Source organism: Oratosquilla oratoria, chromosome 37 (genome assembly GCF_046742065.1).
Source record: "Oratosquilla oratoria isolate Oo_2021 chromosome 37, ASM4674206v1, whole genome shotgun sequence".
Taxonomy (NCBI): Eukaryota; Metazoa; Arthropoda; class Malacostraca; order Stomatopoda; family Squillidae; genus Oratosquilla; species Oratosquilla oratoria.
Genome location: NC_134813.1, coordinates 40232996 through 40238649, shown reverse-complemented (window position 1 = coordinate 40238649; position 5654 = coordinate 40232996).

Genomic DNA, 5654 nt, shown 5'->3' with positions numbered 1-5654 from the left:
TATTGTTATCTATATTTCTAATTTTAATGCCTTTACTGATATCATTTATTTCACTTGCGTCATCTGCAGCCCTTTTGTTTACATTCCTTCTGACGTCCGGAGGAGCCCGTTCGTCTCCTTCGCAATTTTCTTCCATTTTCCCCACTAATCTCTCCCCTACTTTTTCTCCCCCTGCCCACTACACCATGAGCTTTCCCCTTCCCTATTACTACAACAGAGGTACTCCCTCGTCGTTGAAATCTACGAAAATTTCGTGTTTTCCGGAGTTCCAATTGTCGCCGTCTCTCTGCCGATCTTGTGTATTTACCTAGTTGTATTATATGGGAAGGGAGCTATGCTCGTAGTGTCCCATCTTTGTATCTCTCAACATCTAGTTTGTTCGTAAATTCTTGTATGGTTTTTACACCTACTATTTTTTGTCCAATATGTTTCAGACATCTATCACTCTATGTGGACAACTATTCTTTTTCATATCTCTTCTATTACTATCCTTTTCGAGTTTCTTTTTGTGTCCTCTTGTTTCTTTGTTCATAAGTCAATTTTGAAAGTGTTGTTGCCATCTTTGTCATTGCTCTTTTTATTCTTTCTGATTTCTTTATACTGTATCCTTTTTTGTGTTGGATATCCATATTGTCACAGCGTATTCTAATCTTGGTCTTGTCAGTGTGACTAATATTTTCTTTACCATTTCTTCATCCATGTAAAGGCCAACTTTATTATTCTTAGTAAATTGTAGGTTTCTCTATTTTGTTTATATGCTTGTCTGGTGACATGTCTTTGCTAATAATCACTCCTAGGTCCTTTTCCAAGCTAACCTTTTTTAATTATTTTGCACCAACCTTATATTGCCCTGATAGTCTATTCTTACTTTTACCAAACTCCATTATACTGCATTTCTTGATGTTGAAGTTCACTTTCCACTTATGGTTCCATTTCCAGACTTTGTCCAGATCTCTCTGAAGTAATTCACAGTCTTTCTCTGTACTTATTTTCTTTATTACTTTTGCATCATCTGCAAAAAAGTTCATATAACATTCAGCACCTTCATCCATGTCATTTATATATATGGCAAACATTATCGGAGCTAGTACTGAACCTTGTGGGCTCCACTTATTTCTTCCCAGGTCGAGTTTTTGTCTCTAACTACTACCCTCATTTTTCTCCCGTTCAAGAAATCTTCCATCCATTTCATTAACTTTCCTTGTACACCTGTTGTTTAAAATTTTCTTATTAGTTTTTGTGTGGTACCTTATCAAATGCTTTTTGTAAATCTAGAAAAGCACAATCCCCTCATCTGTCCCTTTCTTGTATTATGTCTATTAGCCTTGAATAAAAACAAATCATGTTGTGCGTGTGTGTGAGTGTAGGGTCAGAGCATTATCCATAGATCATAAATCAGCTCTGGGCTCTCTTCCAGTAGGGTAGTACTTGTTGATCACAAGTCCATCATGTGATCGAAAACCATAATAAATCCCATCATACACTTACAAACACTCACACACACTAACCATCTACAAAATTATGAAAGGAAAAGAACACCTTGATAGAGAGGACTAATTAAAGTGGGACAGAGGAAAAACAAGAGGACATGCAATGAAACTCAAAAAGGATAACTACAGAAGAGACCTGAAAAAGAACAGCTTCCCACACAGAGTGATAGATATATGGAACAAATTGGATGAAAAAATAGTGTGTGCAAACACAATATTGTACAAGAATTTAAGAACAAACTTGATCTTGCGAGATACAAAAACAGGTCACCACGAGCATAGCTCCTCTTCCCATATAATACAACTAGATACACACCCACAATCACAAACACATGTGCTTGGTGGCGCAGTTGGTAGAGTCCCCGACTGTCATTATGGCGGTCTGGGTTTGAATCCTGCCCAGGGCTGAAAGAATTTCAGTATCAGTGTGCTTTAAGTTGTTACTCCAACTCTTGTGGGCAGGGAGTTCGGGGTGTGTGTGCATGTAAGGTCACAGTATTACCCACAGATTGGTCATACAAGCTCTGAGATCCAATGACCATGGTGAATACACACACACACACACAGAAATCACTACAAGAAGACCTGAACAAAGTCTGGAAATGGAGTCAGAAATGTGAAATGAATTTCAACATCAAGAAATGTAGTATAATGGAATTTGGAAAAAGCAAAAATAGAATATTGGGACAATATAAAATTGGTACAAAGGAAGTTAAAAAAGTCAACTTGGAAAGGGACCTAGGAGTAACTATCACCAATGACATGGCACCAGACAAACATATCAACAAATTAGTCAGAGAAACTTTCAATTTATTAAGATCAATGAAAGTGGCCTTTGACTACATGGATGAAGAAATGGTAAAGAAAATATTAGTTACATTGATAAGACCAAAATTGGAGTACGCTGTGACACTATGGACACCTAGTACTAAAAAGAACATAAAGAAATTAGAAAGAATTCAAAGAGCAACGACAAAGATGGCACCAACATTCCAAATTGACATATGAACAAAGATTGGACAAACTTAAACTATCAACCCTAGAACAAGAGAAAGAGGAGACCTACTAACCATTTACAGAATTATGAAAGTCCTTGATAGAGATGACTTGTTAAAATGGGATAGGAGAAAAACAAGAGTACACAAAAAGAAACTTAAAAAGGATAGTTACAGAAGAGATCTGAAAAAGAATAGCTTCCCACACAGAGTGTGGAACTAATTGAATGAGGAAATAATGAGTGCAGAAACTATACAAGAATTTAAGATCAAACTGGATGCTGAAAGATATAAAAGCGGGTCACTACAAGCATAGCTCTCTTCCTGTAAAATACAACTAGGTAAATACAGAACAATGGTCTTTCCTAGATTGTGGTTCTCAGAATTGCAAACCATATTACTCCCTTTGCAATCACAGATTTCCTCAATTCCTTTCCCCTTTCTAAATTCTTATATTTTGTTTTGTTCATTATTACATCTTTTCAGTAGTAATTATCATAACATTTGATTAAACTAAATTTTATTACCAATGGTTCTCAAATAAAAAAAAGAAATCTTTATTTCAATGAATCATAAAACTTTCTTTTGCATGAGAACTTAGATATGAAACTTGGTTTCTGGTATTGTCCCATGATATATTTCAGTCACTCCCAATGTTGGATTCATTCACACAGCCAATTATATCAGCTTTCATGTTCAGACCATTGTGATGAGAATACTAATTGTTGGTAACATGTAATAGCCAACACCTATCAAAAGTCATCTGAGCATCACTTTAACATTAGTATGTTTTTTGAACTCCAATAATTGAACATTCTCAGATAGGATTAAGTCTGAAACAGCAGCTTTTTTGTCACTTTAAATTGTGATCACTAATAATTGTGCCCTATCTGACAGTTAACACTTTGTCATGGTGGTTGGGGTTGAGTAACTTAATAACTACAAGAGCAATGTCAATAGAGATAAAAATTTCTGCAGGGTCACCCATATTGAACATGTCTTGTACAAAAGATGAAACAAAAAGTAGCACAAGTACAGTCACATGACCCACTGCAAAGTAGCATGTCCCTAATGGTGAAAAGATAATTTCCTCAAAGATATATGGGGTATTATCATTATGATTGTCTGGACCACTGGGAATCCTATACATATATAGGGCTCCACCAAATATACTGAATAAGGTGGCACCAAACAAATATCTCACCAGAAAATAGTTGGCAAGGAGCTGAAAATACTGCCATAATTCTTTCATAGTAAACATGACTTGTACAGCCTAAAGGTCTAACTGCATTGCCTTGTGTGCTTACAGGAGTTCCCCAGATGCAATCACCACACAGAAGACAGAGGACCTCATCATACACTACCTTACCCAGACAACAACATATCTCTTCCTTGGGTGACTTGAGTCAATTCTGTGGCCACATGGGAGCCTTGGGTCTTCTGCAAGAGACCTGGGGCAATGGACTGATTGACTAGTTTGAGTTCATCCTATGATAAACTTTTCCAGTTCCTCCCTCTCCTGTCTGAGAATCACTGTTCTAAAACTGACATACATACATCCATATACCAAGGCTTTTTCCCCCTTCCAAGGGAGGTAGCCAAAAAGGAAAAGGCATAAAATCATTCCCAACCATTCCATCCCTAAATACACTCCACACCCCTCCACCCTCCCTTTATCTTAGTGCCTCCTGGATGACGGCTCATCCCTGCACCTTGTCCACTGCCCTGGGTCAGAAGCAGTGTCGCAAGACACAGCACATCCACAGCAAGGCCGCTTCATTAAATCAGCGACCCCCTTCTCCGTCCCCCCATGCATAATAGGAGTAGATGGGGAGAAATCCCTTCGGGCTGCATCAAATTTTACTCACACATATTCCCTCAACCCCCATCCCCCTGCCCATTCCACCTCATGCATCACAACATCCATATACAACCATTCTCCATTCACCCGTCTTCTGTCCTCTCCCGTCCTTCCTCAACAGACATTCCCCTCTTCCCCAAAGCCCCCTTCACCCCATCCATCCACATCATCCTAGGACATCCCCTCATGTTCACTCCCTCCACATCTGCCTTCCATACCTCTTTTACTAGTCTTCACTCATTCTTTCAATGTGTCCAAACCATCCTAATACTCTTTCATCAACCCTATCTCCCAGCTCCCTTTCCATCCCCGTTCTTATCCTCACCTCCTCATTTCTCACTCTATCTAGCCTAGTAACCCCCATCATACTTCTCAGACACCTCACCTCAAGCACATTCAAACTCTTTCTCTCTTCCTCTCTCATGTTCCATGTTTCTGCCCCATACAGTGCTGTTGGCACAATCACTCCTTCATACAGTTTCCTCTTAGCATCCATTCCCAAATGTCTATTTCTCATTACACTCTTCAATCCACCAAGGCATTTACTCGCTTCTCTCAATCTACATTCTACCTCCACCTTCACTCCACCTTTTCCTGCCACATTTGCACCCAAGTATCTAAAACTATCCACTTTCTCCAGTCGCTCTCCCTTAATGCTCACTTCCAGTCTATTGCTGCTTTCACCCCTTGTACATCTCATCACCTTACTTTTACCCACATTTATCTTTAGCTTTCTTCTATCACATACTCTCCCAAACTCTGTCACCAACTTCCTCAGTCCCTCTTCCGATCCTGCCACAAGTGCAATGTTGTCTGCAAACAACAGCTAGCTCACCTCCCACTTTTCTCCATTTTCTTTAACCATCTCCAATCCCTGACCCACTACCCTTGCATTTACCTCTCGCACTACCCCATCCATGTACAAGTTGAACAGCCAGGTCGACATAACGCATCTTTGACGAAGTCCCACCTTTACCTCGAACCACTCACTCTCCATTTCTAATCCTGACATAAGCTCTACTACTCTCATAAAAACTCTGACACAATCATATTTACATCCCTTTCCCTTGTATAGCAGGACTATGAATGTACTAATACTTTAGCCTTATGTAACAAAAGAAATACTCACCCAAACAATATTCCTCTTCCTTGGATGACTTATGGGCAACAGATTGATTGATCCTCCAATTCATTGCGACACTACAGAAGATAAATAATTTGATTTGATGAAAAGCTTGTTTCTTCACATCTTTCAATATCAACACTCAGTAATGTCTTCAATTCAAATTCACTGGATAAACATCATGT